We start from the raw sequence: 20,271 nt of genomic DNA, 5'->3' as shown, positions 1-20,271 counted from the left end.
TACACGAGGGAAAGTGTTCAAAAACTTCAACAGAACGTTTTCGATAAAAATTACTTTTTCAGCATCAACAAAAACTTCGAAGAAAAATCCAAAACTGATTGCGAAAACAATTGGCGTAATTTTACAAACAACGATCCAAAAAAAATCACTTCGAAAATAATTTATACCGTGAGAAACTTTTGCTAAATAGTTCAGCTCGAAAAAGCATGTTAAAAACCTAAAAATTGTGAATACTTATTATCATCCAGCCTTACTTTGAGAATAGTGCTTAAGGAAGAACGGCCCATACACTTCTAATTAAACGAACTCTGCAACAGAATTTTGCTATAAAACTTCAAGATTTTGAAAAGTGATATAAAAATACTATCAAATAAAACAAACCTTAATAAATCATGAATCTACTTGAAACTAGACAAGAAGCGTAGCAACTTTTCACATACAGTTATTAACAAAAAGTTGCCTCAATCAAAAACTAACACTTAACCTCATGGGTCTGTTGCGCAACGAATAACGCGTCTGACAACGCGTTATTCGTTGCGCGAAACTCCGAAATAGTTAAGCTCGAACAAGCATGTAAAAAAACCTGGAAACTGTGAAAACTCATTATCATCCAGCTTTACTTTGAGAAAAGTGCTTCGTAGAACGGCCATACATTTTTAATTAAATCAGCTTTAGCGCAGAGTTTTAAAACACAATTTCAAAATTTTAAAAAAGATATGAAAATACTATCAATTAAAACAAAGCTAAATAAATCATGAACCTACTTAAAACGTATGACAAGAAGCGTAGCAATTTTTGAAAAACAGTTATTGAATAAAATGTCGCTTCAAACAATAAGTAACACGTAGCCTTATGGGTCTGTGGCGCAACGGAAAACGCGTCTGACTACGAATCAGGAGATAGCCGGATCGAATCCTTCCAGACTCGATTACATCTTACTATACAAAAGTACTTACAAAACAGTTGAAATATGTATTAAAAGGATGATTTTAAGCTAAAAGTGCTCCACTACACGATTCTACTTTAGTGTGAAAAAGTTCAAAAGTATTTATCAATTAGAAACCATTTTATGAGGTGCAATTAAAAGTGATTAATTAATTGAAAGCCATCTCAAACAAATTACACGAGTGAAAATGTGTAAAAAGTTCAACAGAACGTTTTCGATAAAAATTACTTTTTCAGCATCAACAAAAAGTTCGAAGAAAAATCCAAAACTGCTTGCGACAACAATTGGCGTAATTTCACAAACAACAAAACCAAAACAAAATTATTTCGAAATTTTTTTTGCCGTGAGACACTTTTGCGTAATAGTTAAGCTCAAAGGAGCATGTGAAAAAATGTAGAAATTGTGAATACTTATTTTCATCCAGTTATTTTGAAAAAAGTGCATAAGGAAGAACGGCCCATACAATTTCAATTGTTGAGCTCTAGAACAGAAATTGTAAATACTTATTTTCAACCAGTTATTTAGAAAAAAGTGCTCAGGAAAGAACGGCCCATACACTTTCATTTGTTGAGCTCTAGAACAGAGTTTAACTATACAACTACAATACTTACAAAAAGTGATTCAAAACGAAAGTTATGTAAAGCAAATTACAAGCCATTAGGAAGACCTTGATAGCCTCTTCAATTGATAACACTGCCCATTGTTTTATTTTTGAAACAGCGCTTTAGAGAAAAATGAAAAAGAAGTTAATGAACGAAGGCATTAAGACACGACAAACAACACATTTGAGATATTGAGTTTCTTCTCATTGGGAGGCATTCATTTTTAAGTTTAATGTGAACAATTACGCATAAAAAAAGATCAATACAACCTTTTCGAAAATACTATCAAATAGAACAAACCTTAAAAAAAGGAAACAACTAAAAAACACAAGAGGGAGAAGCGTTGCACTTTACGACAAACATTTATTGAACAGAACTTTGATTCAATCGAAAACCGACAGAGACCATCATGGTTCTGTAGCGCAACTGATAACGCGTCTAACATCGAATCAGGAGATTACAGATTCGACACCTGCCAGCATGGATTTTACTATCAGAAAATACAAATAAAACAGTGTGAAGATGAATGAAAAGGATGATTTTAGGCTAAATTTGTTCCACTGCACAATTCTACTTAAGTGTGAAAAAGATCAAAACTAATTATCAATTAGAAACCACTTTATGAGGTGCAATGAAAAATTATCAAAGAACTGAAAGCCATCTCGAACAAATTACACGAGTGAAAAATTTCAAAAAATTCAACAGATTGTTTTTGATAAGAATTACTTTTTCAACGTCAACAAAAACTTCAAAGATAAACCCAAAACTGCTTGCCACAACAATTTGCGAAGTTTCACAAACAATGAAACCAAAAAACAAATCAATTTGAAAAGAATTTTGTTGCCGTGAGTAACTTTTGCGAAATAGTTAAGCTCGAACAAGCATGTAAATAAACCTGGAATTTGTGAAGACTTATGATCATCCAGCATTACTTTGAGAAAAATGCTTCATAGAACGACCATACACTTTTAATTAAATCAGGTTTAGGGCAGAGTTTTACAACACAGCTTCAAGATTTTTAAAAAGATATGAAAATACTATCAATTAAAACAAACCTTAATATATCATGAACCTACTTAAAACGTATGACAAGAAGCGTTGCACTTTTTGACAAACAGTTATTGAATAAAATATTGCTTCCAACAATAACTTACACATTCCCTCATGGGTCTGTGGCGCAACGGATAACGCGTCGGACTACGAATCAGGAGATTGCAGGTTCGAATCCTGCCAGACTCGATAACTTCTTACTATACAAAAGTACTTACAAAGAAGTTGAAATATGAATGAAAAGGATGATTTTAAGCTAAAAGTGCTCCACTACACGATTCTACTTTAGTGTGAAAAAGTTCAAAACTATTTATCAATTAAAAACCATTTTATGAGGTGCAATTAAAAGTGATTAAATAATTGAAAGCCATCTCAAACAAATTACACGAGTGAAAATGTGTAAAAAGTTCAACAGAACGTTTTCTACAAAAACTATCTTTTCAGCATCAACAAAAACTCCGAAAAAAACCAAAATTGTTTCCGACATTACTTGGCGTAGTTTCACAAACAACAAAACCAAAAAAAAATTATTTCGAATTTTTTTTTTGCTGTGAGACACTTTAAGAAAAATGAAAAAAGAAGATAGAAGATCGAGGCATAAAGTCACCACAAACAACATAAAAAGCTGTTGTTACTTAGAAATGAGTTTCTTCTCATTTGTAGGTTTTCATTTTTAGGTTTAATAGGATTAAGTACGAATAAAAAAGAAAGAGTCTATACAACATGTTCGAAAATACTATCGAAAAAAAATAAACAAACCTTAAAAACATGAACCTAAACAAATATAAGAGGAGAAGAGTTGTACTTTAGGACGAACATTTGAGGAATAAAATTTTGATTGGATTGAAAACCGACAGAGACCATCATGGTTCTGCAGCGCAACTGATAACTCGTCCAACTACGAATCAGCAGATTGCCGATTTGACAGCTGCCAGACTCTATCACTTTTGATTATTCAAAAGTAGATATAAAAGAGTTAAAAGATGAATAAATAGGATGATTTCAATCTAAAGATGCTCCACGCCACGATTCTACTTTACTATGCAAAAATTCGAAACTAATAATCATTTAGAAACCATTTTATGAGGTGCAATTAAAAGTGATTAATTAATTGAAAGCCATCTCAAACAAATTACACGAATGAAAATGTGTAAAAAGTTCAACAGAACGTTTTCGATAAAAACTAACTTTTCAGCATCAACAAAAACTCCGAAAAAAAACCAAAATTGTTTCCAACCTTAATTGGCGTAGTTTCACAAAAAACAAAACCAAAAAAAAATATTTCGAATTTTTTTTTGCCGTGAGACACTTTTGCGTAATAGTTAAGCTCAAAGAAGCATGTTAAAAACCTAGAAATCATGAATACTTACTATCATCCAGCGTATCTCGAAAAAAGTGCTTAAGGAAGAACAGCCCATAAAATTTTAATTGTTGAGCTCTAGAACAGAGTTTACTAACCAACTACAATACTTTGAAAAAGTGATTCAAAACAAAAGGAATGTTAGCAAACTAAAAGCCAATTAGAAGATCTTGAGAGCTTCTTCAATTGATAACATCCCCCATTGTACTATTTTTGTATCAGCACTTTAAGAAAAATGAAAAAAGAAGATAGAGGATCGATGCATAAAGTCACCACAAACAACATAAAAAAGCTGTTGTTACTTAGAAATGAGTTTCTTCTCATTTGTAGGTTTTCATTTTCAGGTTTAATAGGATTAATTACGAATAAAAAAGAAAGAGTCTATACAACCTGTTCGAAAATACTATCGAAAAAAAACTAAAAAATATTAACCTAAAAAAATATAAGAGAAGCGTTGTACTTTAGGACGAACATTTAAGGAATAAAATATTGATTGGATCGAAAACCGACAGAGACCATCATGGTTCTGCAGCGCAACTGATAACGCGTCCAACTACAAATCAGCAGATTGCAGATTCAATAGCTGCCAGACTCTATTACTTTTGATTATTCAAAAGTACATATAAAACAGTTAAAAGATGAATAAACAGGATGATTTTAAGCTTAAGATGCTCCACGTCACGAGTCTACTTTACTATGCAAAAATCCGAAACTAATAATTATTTATAAACCATTTTTTGACGTACAATGAAGAGTGATTAAAGAATTGGAAGCCATCTCAAACAAATTACACGAGGGAAAGTGTTCAAAAACTTCAACAGAACGTTTTCGATAAAAATTACTTTTCAGCATCAACAAAAACTTCGAAGAAAAATCCAAAACTGCTTGCGACAACAATTGGCGTAATTTCACAAACAACAAAACCAAAAAAGATCACTTCGAAAATAATTTTTTTGCTAAATAGTTTAGCTCGAAAAAGCATGTTAAAAACCTAAAAATTGTGAATACTTATTATCATCCAGCATTACTTTGAGAATAGTGCTTAAGGAAGAACGGACCATACACTTCTAATGAAATGAAGTCTACAGCAGAATTTCCCTATACAACTTCAAGATTTTGAAAAGTGATATGAAAATACTATCAAATAAAACAAACCTTAATAAATCATGAATCTACTTGAAACTAGACAAGAAGCGTAGCAACTTTTCACATACAGTTATTAACAAAATGTTGCCTCAATCAAAAACTAACACCTAACCTCATGGGTCTGTTGCGCAACGAATAACGCGTCTGACAACGCGTTATTCGTTGCGCGAAACTCCGAAATAGTTAAGCTCGAACACGCATGTAAATAAACCTGGAAATTGTGAAAACTTATTATCATCCAGCATTACTTTGAGAAAAGTGGAACGGCCATACACTTTTAATTAAATCAGCTTTAGGACAGAGTTTTAAAACACAATTTCAAGACTTCTAAAAAGATATGAAAATACTATCAATTAAAACAAACCTTAATATATCATGAACCTACTTGAAACGTATGACAAGAAGCGTAGCACTTTTTGACAAACAGTTATTGAATAAAATATCGCTTCCAACAAAAACTAACACATTGCCTCATGGGTCTGTGGCGCAACGGATAACGCGTCTGACAACGAATCTGGAGATTGCCGGTTCGAATCCTGCCAGACTCGATTACTTCTTACTATAAAAATGTACTTACAAAAAAGTTGAAATATGAATGAAAAGGATGATTTTAAGCTAACAGAGTTCCACTTCACAATTCTACTTTAGTGTGAAAAAGTTCAAAAGTGTTTATCAATTACAAACCATTTTATGAGGTCCAATTAAAAGTGATTAAATAATTGAAAGCCATCTCAAACAAATTACACGAGTGAAAATGTGAAATGTGTAAAAAGTTCAACAGAACTTTTTCGATTAAAACTAACTTTTCAGTCAACAAAAACTGCGAAGAAAAACCCAAAACTGTTTCCGACAACAATTGGCGTAGTTTCACAAACAACAAAACCAAAAAAAAAATTTTCGAAACTATTTTTGCCGTGAGACACTTTTGCGTAATAGTTAAGCTCAAAGAAGCATGTTAAAAACCTAAAAATTGTGAATAGTTATTATCATCCAGCATTACTTTGAGAATAGTGCTTAAGGAAGAACGGACCATACACTTCTAATTAAATGAAGTCTACAGCAGAATTTCGCTATACAATTTCAAGATTTTGAAAAGTGATATGAAAAAACTAACAAATAAAACAAACCTTAATAAAACATGAATCTACTTGAAACTAGACAAGAAGCGTAGCAACTTTTCACATACAGTTATTAACAAGATGTTGCCTCAATCAAAAACTAACACCTAACCTCATGGGTCTGTTGCGCAACGAATAACGCGTCTGACTACGAATCAGGAGATTGCAGGTTCGAATCCTGCCAGACTCGATTACTTCTTACTATACAAAAGTACTTACAAAGCAGTTGAAATATGAATAAAAAGAATGATTTTTAGCTTAAAGTGCTCCACAAAGATTCAATTTTAGTGTGAAAAAGTTCCAAACTATTTATCAATTAGAAACCATTTTATGAGGTGCAAATAAAAGTGATTAAATAATTGAAAGCCATCTCAAATAAATTATACGAGTGAAAATGTGTAAAAAGTTCAACAGAACGTTTTCTACAAAAACTAACTTTTCAGCATCAACAAAAACTCCGAAAAAAACCCAAAATTGTTTCCGACATTACTTGGCGTAGTTTCACAAACAACAAAACCAAAATTTTTTTTTGCTGTGAGACACTTTAAGAAAAATGAAAAAAGAAGATAGAAGATCGAGGCATAAAGTCACCAAACAACATAAAAAAAGCTGTTTCTTCTCATTTGTAGGTTTTCATTTTTAGGTTTAATAGGATTAAGTACGAATAAAAAAGAAAGAGTCTGTACAACCTGTTCGAAAATACTATCGAAAAAAAAATAAACAAACCTTAAAAAAATGAACCTAAACAAATAAAAGAGGAGAAGAGTTGTACTTTAGGACGAACATTTAAGGAATAAAATTTTGATTGGATCGAAAACCGAGAGAGACCATCATGGTTCTGCAGCGCAACTGATAACGCGTCCAACTACGAATCAGCAGATTGCCGATTCGACAGCTGCCAGACTCTATTACTTTTGATTATTCAAAAGTAGATATAAAACAGTTAAAAGGTGAATAAATAGAATGATTTCAAGCTAAAGATGCTCCACGCCACGATTCTACTTTACTATTGAAAAATTCGAAACTAATAATCATTTAGAAACCATTTCGTGACGTGAAATGAAAAGTGATTAAAAAATTGGAAGCCATCTCAAACAAATTACACAAGGGAAAGTGTTCAAAAACTTCAACAGAAGGTTTTCAATAAAAATTACTTTTTCATTCAGCATCAACAAAAACTTCGAAGAAAAATCCTAAACTGCTTGCGACAACAATTGGCGTAATTTCTTAAACAACGAAACCAAAAAAATCACTTCGAAAACAACTTGTACAGTGAGAAACTTTTGCTAAATATTGTAGCTCGAAAAAGCATGTTAACAACCCAAAAATTGTGAAAAACATCCAGCATTACTTTGAGAATAGTGCTCAAGGAAGAACGGCCCAAACACTTCTAATTAAATGAAGTCTACAGCAGAATTTCACTATACAACTTCAAGATTTTGAAAAGATATGAAAATACTATCAATTAAAACAAACCTTAATATATCATGAACCTACTTAAAACGTATGACAAGAAGCGTAGCAATTTTTGACAAATAGTTATTGAATAAAATATCAATTCCAACAATAACTAACACATTGCCTCATGGGTCTGTGGCGCAACGGATAACGCGTCTGACTACGAATCAGGAGATTGCAGGTTCGAATCCTGCCAGACTCGATTACTTCTTACTATACAAAAGTACTTACAAAGCAGTTGAAATATGAATACAAAGCATGATTTTAAGCTAAAAGTGCTCCACAGAGATTCTATTTTAGTGTGAAAAAGTTCCAAAATATTTATCAATTAGAAACCATTTTATGAGGTGCAATTAAAAGTGATTAAATAATTGAAAGCCATCTCAAACAAATTACACGAGTGAAAATGTGTAAAAAGTTGAACAGAACGTTTTCTACATAAACTAACTTTTCAGCATCAACAAAAACTCCGAAAAAAACCCAAACTTGTTGGCGTAGTTTCACAAACAACAAAACCAAAAAAAAATTATTTCGATAACAATTTGTACCGTGAGAAACTTTTGCTAAATATTGTAGCTCGAAAAAGCATGTTAACAACCCAAAAATTGTGAAAAACATCCAGCATTAGTTTGAGAATAGTACTCAAGGAAGAACGGCCCATACACTTCTAATTAAATGAACTCTACAGCAGAATTTCGCTATACAACTTCAAGATTTTGAAAAGTGATATAAAAATACTATCAAATATAACAAACCTTAATAAATCATGACTCTACTTGAAACTAGACAAGAAGCGTAGCAACTTTTCACATACAGTTATTAACAAAAAGTTGCCTCAATCAAGAACTAACACTTAATCTCATGGGTCTGTTGCGCAACGAATAACGCGTCTGACAACGCGTTATTCGTTGCGCGAAACTCCGAAATAGTTAAGCTCGAACAAGCATGTAAATAAACCTGGAATTTGTTAAAACTTATTATCATCCAGCATTACTTTGAGAAAAGTGCTTCGTAGAACGGCCATACACTTTTAATTAAATCAGCTTTAGGGCAGAGTTTTACAACACAACTTCAAGATTTTTAAAAAGATATGAAATCATGAACCTACTTAAAACGTAAGACAAGAAGCGTAGCAATTTTTGACAAACAGTTATTGAATAAAATGTCGCTTCAAACAAAAACTAACACATAGCCTCATGCATTCGATAAAAACTAACTTTTCAGCATCAACAAAAACTCCGAAAAAAAAAACCAAAATTGTTTCCAACATTAATTGGCGTAGTTTCACAAACAACAAAACCAAAAGAAAAAATTTCGAATTTTTTTTTGGCCGTGAGACACTTTTGCGTAATAGTTAAGCTCAAACAAGCATGTTAAAAAACCTAGAAATCGTGAATACTTACTATCATCCAGTGAATCGCGAAAAAAGTGCTTAAGGAAGAACAGCCCATAAAATGTTAATTGTTGAGCTCTAGAACAGAGTTTACTAACCAACTACAATACTTTGAAAAAGTGATTCAAAACAAAAGTAATGTAAGCAAACTAAAAGCCAATTAGAAGATCTTGAGAGCATCTTCAATTGATAACATCCCCCATTGTACTATTTTTGTATCAGCACTTTAAGAAAAACGAAAAAAGAAGATAGAGGATCGAGGCATAAAGTCACCACAAACAACATAAAAAAGCTGTTGTTACTTAGAAATGAGTTTCTTCTCATTTGTAGGTTTTCTTTTTCAGGTTTTAGGATTAATTACGAAAAAAAAGAAAGAGTCTATACAACCTGTTCGAAAATACTATCGAAAAAAACCTAAAAAATATGAACCTAAAAAATATAAGAGAAGCGTTGTACTTTAGGACGAACATTTAAGGAATAAAATTTTGATGGGATCGAAAACCGACAGAGACCATCATGGTTCTACAGCGCAACTGATAACGCGTCCAACTACAAATCAGCAGATTGCAGATTCGACAGCTGCCAGACTCTATTACTTTTGAAAATTCAAAAGTAGATATAAAACAGTTAAAAGATGAATAAATAGGAAAATTTTAAGCTTAAGATGCTCCACGTCACGATTCTACTTTACTATGCCAAAATCCGAAACTAATAATTATTTAGAAACCATTTTTTGACGTACAATGAAGAGTGATTAAAGAATTGGAAGCCATCTCAAACAAATTAAACAAAGGAAAGTGTTCAAAAACTTAAACAGAACGTTTTCGATAAAAATTACTTTTTCAGCATCAACAAAAACTTCGAAGAAAAATCTAAAACTGCTTGCGACAACAATTGGCGCAATTTCCAAACAACAAAACCAAAAAAAAACACTTCGAAAATAATTTTTACCGTGAGAAACTTTTGCTAAATAGTTTAGCTCGAAAAAGCATGTTAAAAACCTAAAAATTGTGAATACTTATTATCATCCAGCATTACTTTGAGAATAATGCTTAAGGAAGAACGGACCAAACACTCCTAATTAAATGAAGTCTACAGCAGAATTTCGCTATACAACTTCAAGATTTTGAAAAGTGATATGAAAATACTATCAAATAAAACAAACCTTAATAAATCATGAATCTACTTGAAACTAGACAAGAAGCGAAGCAACTTTTCACATACAGTTATTAACAAGATGTTGCCTCAATCAAAAACTAACACCTAACCTCATGGGTCTGTTGCGCAACGAAAAACGCGTCTGACAACGCGTTATTCGTTGCGCGAAACTCCGAAATAGTTAAGCTCGAACAAGCATGTAAATAAACCTGGAAATTGTGAAAACTTATTATCATCCAGCATTACTTTGAGAAAAGTGCTTCGTAGAACGGCCATACACTTTTAATTAAATCAGCTTTAGGGCAGAGCTTCAGCTTTTACAACACAATTTCAAGATTTTTAAAAAGATATGAAAATACTATCAATTAAAACAAACCTTAATATATCATGATCTACTTAAAACGTATGACAAGAAGCGTAGCACTTTTTGACAAACAGAAATTGAATAAAATATCGCTTCCAACAATAACTAACACATTGCCCCATGGGTCTGTGGCGCAACGGATAACGCGTCTGACTACGAATCAGGAGATTCCCGGTTCGAATCCTGCCATACTCGATTACTTCTTACTATACAAAAGTACTTACAAAACAGTTGAAATATGAATGAAAAGGATGATTTTAAGCTAACAGAGTTCCACTTCACAATTCTACTTTAGTGTGAAAAAGTTCAAAAGTGTTTATCAATTACAAACCATTTTATGAGGTGCAATTAAAAGTGATTAAATAATTGAAAGCCATCTCAACCAAATTACACGAGTGAAAATGTGAAATGTGTAAGAAGTTCAACAGAACTTTTTCGATAAAAACTAACTTTTCAGCATCAACAAAAACACCGAAGAAAAACCCAAAACTGTTTCCGACAACAATTGGCGTAGTTTCACAAACAACAAAACCAAAAAAAATTATTTCGAAATTACTTTTGCCGTGAGACACTTTTGCGTAATAGTTAAGCTCAAAGAAGCATGTTAAAAACCTAAAAGTTGTGAACACTTATGATCATCCAGCATTACTTTGAGAATAGTGCTTAAGGAAGAACGGACCATACACTTCTAATTAAATGAAGTCTACAGCAGAATTTCGCTATACAACTTCAAGATTTTGAAAAGTGATATGAAAGTACTATCAAATAAAACAAACCTTAATAAAACATGAATCTACTTGAAACTAGACAAGAAGCGTAGCAACTTTTCACATACAGTTATTAACAAAATGTTGCCTCAATCAAAAACTAACACCTAACCTCATGGGTCTGTTGCGCAACGAATAACGTGTCTGACAACGCGTTATTCGTTGCGCGAAACTCCGAAATAGTTAAGCTCGAACAAGCATGTAAATAAACCAAGCATGTTAAAGAAGCATGTTAAAAAACCTAGAAATCGTCAATACTTACTATCATCCAGCGTACCTTGAAAAAAGTGCTTAAGGAAGAACAGCCCATAAAATTTTAATTGTTGAGCTCTAGAACAGAGTTTACTAACCAACTACAATACTTTGAAAAAGTGATTCAAAACAAAAGTAATGTAAGCAAACTAAAAGCCAATTAGAAGATCTTGAGAGCATCTTCAATTGATAACATCCCCCATTGTACTGTTTTTGTATCAGCACTTTAAAAATGAAAAAAGAAGATAGAGGATCGAGGCATAAAGTCACCACAAACAACATAAAAAAGATGTTGTTACTTAGAAATGAGTTTCTTCTCATTTGTAGGTTTTCATTTGCAGGTTTATTAGGATTAATTACAAATAAAAAAAGAAAGAGTCTATACAACCTGTTCGAAAATACTATCGAAAAAAAAAACTAAAAAATAAGAACCTAAAAAATATAAGAGAAGCGTTGTACTTTAGGACGAACATTTAAGGAATAAAATTTTGATTGGATCAAAAACCGACAGAGACCATCATGGTTTTGCAGCGCAACTGATAACGCGCCCAACTACAAATCAGCATATTGCAGAATCGACAGCTGCCAGACTCTATTACTTTTGATTATTCAAAAGTAGATATAAAACAGTTAAAATATGAATGAATAGGATGATTTTATTCTTAAGATGCTGCACGTCACGATTCTACTTTACTATGCAAAAATCCGAAACTAATTATTATTTAGAAACCATTTTTTGACGTACAATGAAGAGTGATTAAAGAATTGGAAGCCATCTCAAACAAATAAAACGAGGGAAAGTGTTCAAAAACTTCAACAGAACGTTTTCGATAAAAATTACTTTTTCACCATCAACAAAAACTTCGAAGAAAAATCCAAAACTGTTTCCGACAACAATTGGCGTAGTTTCACAAACAACAAAACCAAAAAAAAATTATTTCGAAATTACTTTTGCCGTGAGACACTTTTGCGTAATAGTTAAGCTCAAAGAAGCATGTTAAAAACCTAAAAGTTGTGAACACTTATTATCATCCAGCATTACTTTGAGAATAGTGCTTAAGGAAGAACGGACCATACACTTCTAATTAAATGAAGTCTACAGCAGAATTTCGCTATACAACTTCAAGATTTTGAAAAGTGATATGAAAGTACTATCAAATAAAACAAACCTTAATAAAACATGAATCTACTTGAAACTAGACAAGAAGCGTAGCAACTTTTCACATACAGTTATCAACAAAATCTTGCCTCAATCAAAAACTAACACCTAACCTCATGGGTCTGTTGCGCAACGAATAACGTGTCTGACAACGCGTTATTCGTTGCGCGAAACTCCGAAATAGTTAAGCTCGAACAAGCATGTAAATAAACCAAGCATGTTAAAGAAGCATGTTAAAAAACCTAGAAATCGTGAATACTTACTATCATCCAGCGTACCTTGAAAAAAGTGCTTAAGGAAGAACAGCCCATAAAATTTTAATTGATGAGCTCTAGAACAGAGTTTACTAACCAACTACAATACTTTGAAAAAGTGATTCAAAACAAAAGTAATGTAAGCAAACTAAAAGCCAATTAGAAGATCTTGAGAGCATCTTCAATTGATAACATCCCCCATTGTACTGTTTTTGTATCAACACTTTAAAAATGAAAAAAGAAGATAGAGGATCGAGGCATAAAGTCACCACAAACAACATAAAAAAGCTGTTGTTACTTAGAAATGAGTTTCTTCTCATTTGTAGGTTTTCATTTTCAGGTTTATTAGGATTAATTACAAATAAAAAAGAAAGAGTCTATACAACCTGTTCGAAAATACTATCGAAAAAAAAACTAAAAAATAAGAACCTAAAAAATATAAGAGAAGCGTTGTACTTTAGGACGAACATTTAAGGAATAAAATTTTGATTGGATCGAAAACCGACAGAGACCATCATGGTTCTGCAGCGCAACTGATAACGCGTCCAACTACAAATTAGCATATTGCAGATTCGACAGCTGCCAGACTCTATTACTTTTGATTATTCAAAAGTAGATATAAAACAGTTAAAAGATGAATGAATAGGATGATTTTAATCTTAAGATGCTCCACGTCACGATTCTACTTTACTATGCAAAAATCCGAAACTAATTATTATTTAGAAACCATTTTTTGACGTACAATGAAGAGTGATTAAAGAATTGGAAGCCATCTCAAACAAATTAAACGAGGGAAAGTGTTCAAAAACTTCAACAGAACGTTTTCGATAAAAATTACTTTTTCACCATCAACAAAAACTTCGAAGAAAAATCCAAAACTGTTTCCGACAACAATTGGCGTAGTTTCACAAACAACAAAACCAAAAAAAAAATTATTTCGAAATTACTTTTGCCGTGAGACACTTTTGCGTAATAGTTAAGCTCAAAGAAGCATGTTAAAAACCTAAAAGTTGTGAACACTTATTATCATCCAGCATTACTTTGAGAATAGTGCTTAAGGAAGAACGGACCATACACTTCTAATTAAATGAAGTCTACAGCAGAATTTCGCTATACAACTTCAAGATTTTGAAAAGTGATATGAAAGTACTATCAAATAAAACAAACCTTAATAAAACATGAATCTACTTGAAACTAGACAAGAAGCGTAGCAACTTTTCACATACAGTTATCAACAAAATCTTGCCTCAATCAAAAACTAACACCTAACCTCATGGGTCTGTTGCGCAACGAATAACGTGTCTGACAACGCGTTATTCGTTGCGCGAAACTCCGAAATAGTTAAGCTCGAACAAGCATGTAAATAAACCAAGCATGTTAAAAAACCTAGAAATCGTGAATACTTACTATCATCCAGCGTACCTTGAAAAAAGTGCTTAAGGAAGAACAGCCCATAAAATTTTAATTGTTGAGCTCTCGAACAGAGTTTACTAACCAACTACAATACTTTGAAAAAGTGATTCAAAACAAAAGTAATGTAAGCAAACTAAAAGCCAATTAGAAGATCTTGAGAGCATCTTCAATTGATAACATCCCCCATTGTACTGTTTTTGTATCAACACTTTAAAAATGAAAAAAGAAGATAGAGGATCGAGGCATAAAGTCACCACAAACAACATAAAAAAGCTGTTGTTACTTAGAAATGAGTTTCTTCTCATTTGTAGGTTTTCATTTTCAGGTTTATTAGGATTCATTACAAATAAAAAAGAAAGAGTCTATACAACCTGTTCGAAAATACTATCGAAAAAAAACAAACCTTAAAAATATGAACCTAAGCAAATATTAGAGGAGAAGCGTTGTACTTTAGGACGAACATTTAAGGAATAAAATTTTGATTGGATCGAAAACCGACAGAGACCATCATGGTTCTGCAGCGCAACTGATAACGCGTCCAACTACAAATCAGCAGATTGCAGATTCGACAGCTGCCAGACTCTATTACTTTTGATTATTCAAAAGTAGATATAAAACAGTTAAAAGATGAATAAATAGGATGATTTTAAGCTTAAGATGCTCCACGTCACGATTCTACTTTACTATGCAAAAATCCGAAACTAATAATTATTTAGAAACCATTTTTTGACGTACAATGAAGAGTGATTAAAGAATTGGAAGCCATCTCAAACAAATTACACGAGGGAAAGTGTTCAAAAACTTCAACAGAACGTTTTCGATAAAAATTACTTTTTCACCATCAACAAAAACTTCGAAGAAAAATCCAAAACTGCTTGCGACAACAATTGGCGTAATTTCACAAACAACGAAACCAAAAAAATCACTTCGAAAATAATTTTTACCGTGAGAAACTTTTGCTAAATAGTTTAGCTCGAAAAAGCATGATAAAAACCTAAAAATTGTGAATACTTATTATCATCCAGCATTAATTTGAGAATAGTGCTTAAGGAAGAACGGACCATACACTTCTAATTAAATGAAGTCTACAGCAGAATTTCGCTATACAACTTCATGATTTTGAAAAGTGTATGAAAATATTATCAAATAAAACGAACCTTAATAAATCATGAATCTACTTGAAACTAGACAAGAAGCGTAGCAACTTTTCACATAGTTATTAACAAAATGTTGCCTCAATCAAAAACTAACACCTAACCTCATGGGTCTGTTGCGCAACGAATAACGCGACTGACAACGCGTTATTCGTTGCGCGAAACTCCGAAATAGTTAAGCTCGAACAAGCATGTAAATAAACATGGAAATTGTGAAAACTTATCATCCAGCATTACTTTGAGAAAAGTGCTTCGTAGAACGGCCATACACTTTCAATTAAATCAGCTTTAGGGAAGAGTTTTACAACACAATTTCAAGATTTTTAAAAAGATATGAAAATACTATCAATTAAAACAAACCTTAATATATCATGAACCTACTTAAAAGTATGACAAGGAGCGTAGCGCTTTTTGACAAACAGTTATTGAATAAAATATCGCTTCCAACAATAACTAACACAACGCCTCATGGGTCTGTGGCGCAACTGATAAAGCGTCTGACTACGAAGCAGAAGATTTCCGGTTCGAATCCTGCCAGAATCGAATATTTCTTACTATACAAAAGTACTTACAAAACAGTTGAAATATGAATGAAAAGGATGATTTTAAGCTAACAGAGTTCAACTTCACAATTCTACTTCAGTGTGAAAAAGTTCAAAAGTGTTTATCAATTACAAACCATTTTATGAGGTGCAATTAAAAGTGATTAAATAATTGAAAGCCATCTCAAACAAATTACACGAGTGAAAATGTGAAATGTGTAAAGTTCAACAGAACGTTTTCGATAAAAACTAACTTTTCAGGATCAACAAAACTCCGAAGAAAAACCCAAAACTGTTTCCGACAACAATTGGCGTAGTTTCACAAACAAAAAAACCAAAAAAAAAGTATTTCGAATTTTTTTTTGCCGTGAGACACTTTTGCGAAATAGTTAAGCACAAAGAAGCACGTTAAAAAACCTAGAAATTGTGAATGCTTAGTATCATCCAGCGTATCTTGAAAAAAGTGCTTAAGAAAAAACAGCCCATAAAAATTCAATTGTTGAGCTCTAGAACAGAGTTTACACTAACCAACTACAATACTTTGAAAAAGTGATTCAAAACAAAAGTAATGTAAGCAAACTAAAACCCAATTTGAAGAACTTTAGAGCATCTTCAATTGATAACATCCCCCATTGTACTACTTTACTACTTTTGTATCAGCACTTTCAGAAAAATGAAAAAAGAAGATAAAGGATCGAGGTATAAAGTCACGACAAACAACATAAAAAAGCTGTTGTTACTTAGAAATGAGTTTCTTCTCATTTGTAGGCTTTCATTTTTAGGTTAAATAGGACTAATTACGAATAAAAAAGAAAGACTCTATACAATCTGTTCGAAAATACTATCGAAAAAAAACAAACCTTAAGAAATATGAACCTAAAAAACATAAGAGGAGAAGCGTTGGACATTAGGACGAACATTTAAGGAACAAAAATTTGATTGGATCGAAAACCGACAGAGACCATCATGGTTCTGTAGCGCAACTGATAACGCGTCTAACTACGAATCAGCAGATTGCAGATTCGACAGCTGCCAGCCTCTATTACTTTTGATTATTCAAAAAGAGATATAAAACAGTTAAAAGATGAATATATAGGATGATTTTAAGCTAAAGATGCTCCACGCCACGATTCTACTTTACTATGCAAAAATTCGAGACTAATAATCATTTCAAAACCAATTTTTGACGTGCAAGGAAAAGTGATTAAAGAACTGGAAGCCATCTCAAACAAATTACACGAGGGAAAGTGTTCAAAAACTTCAACAGAACGTTTTCGATTAAAAAAATACTTTTTCAGCATCAACAAAAACTTCGAAGAAAATTCCAAAACTGCTGGCGATAACAAGTGGCGTAATTTCACAAACAACGAAACCAAAAAAATCACTTCGAAAATATTTTCTACCGTGAGAAACTTTTAGTTTAGCTCGAAAAAGCATGTTAAAAACCTAAAAATTGTGAATACTTTTTATCATCCAGCATTAGTTTGAGAATAGTGCTTAAGTAAGAACGGACCATACACTTCTAATTAAATGAGCTCTAGAGCAGAATTTCGCTCTACAACTTCAATATTATGAAAAGTGATATAAAAATACTATCAAATAAAACAAACCTTAATAAATCATGAATCTACTTGAAACTAGACAAAAAGCGTAGCAACTTTTCACATAGTTATTAACAAAATGTTGCCTCAATCAAAAACTAACACTTAACCTCATGGGTCTGTTGCGCAACGAATAACAAGTCTGACAACGAATCAGAAGTTTGCAGTTTCGAATTCTGCCAGACGCGATTGCTCTTTACTTAACAAAGTACTTCCAAAACTTCTAAATATGAAAGAAAATGAAGATTTTAAGCTAAATATGCTCCACTACACGATTCTGGTGTGAAAAAGTTCAAAACTAATTATGATCAAACCAATTTATGAGGTGCAATTGAAACTGATTAAATAATTGAAAGCCATCTCAAACAAAATACACAAAAAAAAATGTGTAAAAATTTCAACAGAACGTTTTCGATAAAAACCAACTTTTCAGCGTCAACAAAAACTCCGAAGAAAAACCCAAAATTGTTTCCGACGACAATTGGCATAGTTTTTAAAAAACCAAAAAAAATATTTCGAAATTGTATTTCGCCGTGAGGCCTTTTTCCGAAATAGTTAAGCTCAAAAAAGCATGTTAAAAAACCTAGAAATTGTGAAAAAAATGCTTAAGGAAGAACAGCCCATACATTTTTAACTGTTGAGCTCTATAACAGGGTTTTAATAACCAACTACAATACTTTGAAAAAGTGATTCAAAACAAAAGTTATGTAAAGCAAACTGGAAGCCATTAAGAAGAACTTGAGAGCATCTTCAATTGATAACACCCCCATTGTACTAGTTCCTTTTACGTTAAAATCCATTTTGACCAACAGTCAACTAGCTTGTTTTTGATGTTGCTTTCACTTTTGCCAAAAAAGCTTGAAGTGAACTTCAAAAAGTACAAATCAAAAGCGAAACTGCCGAAATATATAAGTTTGTCCTGTAAAACAATTTCTGGAAAAAGAGTTTTTCCTCATTGAAAAAATTGCATAATTTTTAAGACGATGAATTTCAACAACTCTTTAAACCTAATTGTTATTGCCAGTCCCAAAAACCAGCTCTTTAATCGACAATTGGCAAATTTGAACAACCAACTTTTTTCAGTTGGAAGAGAAAAGCGCTTGAAATTTTGGGGTTTTGACTGGTTTTCTGAGAAGAACTTGAGAGAAAAAAAAATCACCGAGACATTTAAGGACAGTAGAATTATTACGAATCAGGAGAATGCAGGTTCGAATCCTGCCAGCCTCGATTACTTTGTACTTTACAAAAGTACTTACAAAACGGTTTAAATATGAAGGAAAAAGATGATTTTAAGCTAGATGTGCTCCACTACACGATTCTACTTTAGTGTGAAAAAGCTCAAAAGTATTTATCAATTACAAACCATTTTATGAGGTGCAAGGAAAAATGATCAAAGAATTGAAAGCCATCTCGAACAAATTACACGAGTGAAAGTTTTCAAATATTCAACAGAACAATTTCGATAGAAATTTATTTCTCAGCAGCAACAAAAACTCCGGAGAAAAACTCAAAAGTGCTTGCGACAACAATTGGAGAAGTTTCAAAAACAACGAAAACAAAAAAAATTCAATTCGAAAATATTTTCTTACCGTGAGAAACTTTTGCTAGATAGTTTAGCTCGAAGAAGCATGTAAATAAAGCTGGAAATTGTGAATACTTATTATCATCCAGCATTACTTTGAGAAAAGTTCTTGAGGAAGAACGGCCCATACACTTTTAATTAAACGAGCACTAGAGCAGAGTTTTACAACACAACTTCAAGATTTTACAAAAGGTATGAAAATACTATCAATTAAAACAAACCTTAATAAATCATGAACCTACTTAAAACATAAGACAAGAAGCGTAGCACTTTTAGACAAACAGTTATTGAACAAAATAACGCTTCAAACTAAAACTAACACTTAGCCTTATGTGTCTGTGGCGCAACCATAACGCGTCTGACTACGAATCAGGAGATTGCAGGTTCGAATCCTGCCAGACTCGATGACTTTTAACTACACAAAAGTACTTACAAAACAGTTTAAATATCACTGAAAAGGATGATTTTAAGCTAAAAGTGCTCCACTACACGGTTCTACTTTAGTAAGAAAAAGTTCAAAAATATTTATCAATTAGAAACCATTTTATCAGGTGCAATGAAAAATGATTAAGGAATTGAAAGCCATCTCGAACAAATTACACGAGGGAAAGTTTTCAAAAAATTCAACCGATTGTTTCCGATAAGAATTACTTTTTCAACATCAACAAAACTTCAGAGAAAAACCCAAAACTGCTTGCGACAACAATTTGCGAAGCCTCACAAACAATGAAACCAAGAAACAAATCAATTCGAAAAGAATTTTGTTGCCGTGAGAAACTTTTGCGAAATAGTTAAGCTCAAAGGAGCATGTCAAAAAAATGTAGAAATTGTGTATACTTAATTTCATCCAGCATTACTTTGAGTAAAGTGCTTAAGGGAGAACGGTCCATACAGTTTTATTTAAATGAGCACTAGGGCACAGTTTTACAACACAACTTCAAGATTTTACAAA

At 32.3% G+C, this 20,271-nt stretch overlaps 2 protein-coding genes and 2 non-coding genes across 4 annotated transcripts in view; 3 read left to right on the top strand and 1 right to left on the bottom strand.

Annotated features, from left to right (window-relative positions):
- Positions 1-20,271, top strand: part of LOC134845887 (protein IWS1 homolog A-like) — a 576,794-nt gene that overhangs the window by 15,577 nt on the left and 540,946 nt on the right. The window lies entirely within an intron of this gene.
- Positions 1-20,271, bottom strand: part of LOC134845883 (syndetin-like) — a gene marked incomplete in the record, with an annotated part of 146,662 nt that overhangs the window by 27,618 nt on the left and 98,773 nt on the right.
- Trnar-acg (transfer RNA arginine (anticodon ACG)) lies at positions 2,715-2,787 on the top strand. Its single transcript has one exon. It is a non-coding gene; the product is annotated as a tRNA-Arg (tRNA).
- On the top strand, positions 7,810-7,882 carry Trnar-acg (transfer RNA arginine (anticodon ACG)). The gene has a single exon. It is a non-coding gene; the product is annotated as a tRNA-Arg (tRNA).

The sequence above is a fragment of the Symsagittifera roscoffensis genome, chromosome 1 (assembly GCF_963678635.1).
Source record: "Symsagittifera roscoffensis chromosome 1, txSymRosc1.1, whole genome shotgun sequence".
In the NCBI taxonomy this organism is placed as follows: Eukaryota; Metazoa; Xenacoelomorpha; order Acoela; family Convolutidae; genus Symsagittifera; species Symsagittifera roscoffensis.
The sequence above is the reverse complement of the archived record's forward strand: the minus strand, read 5'-3'. Positions and strand labels throughout refer to the sequence as shown.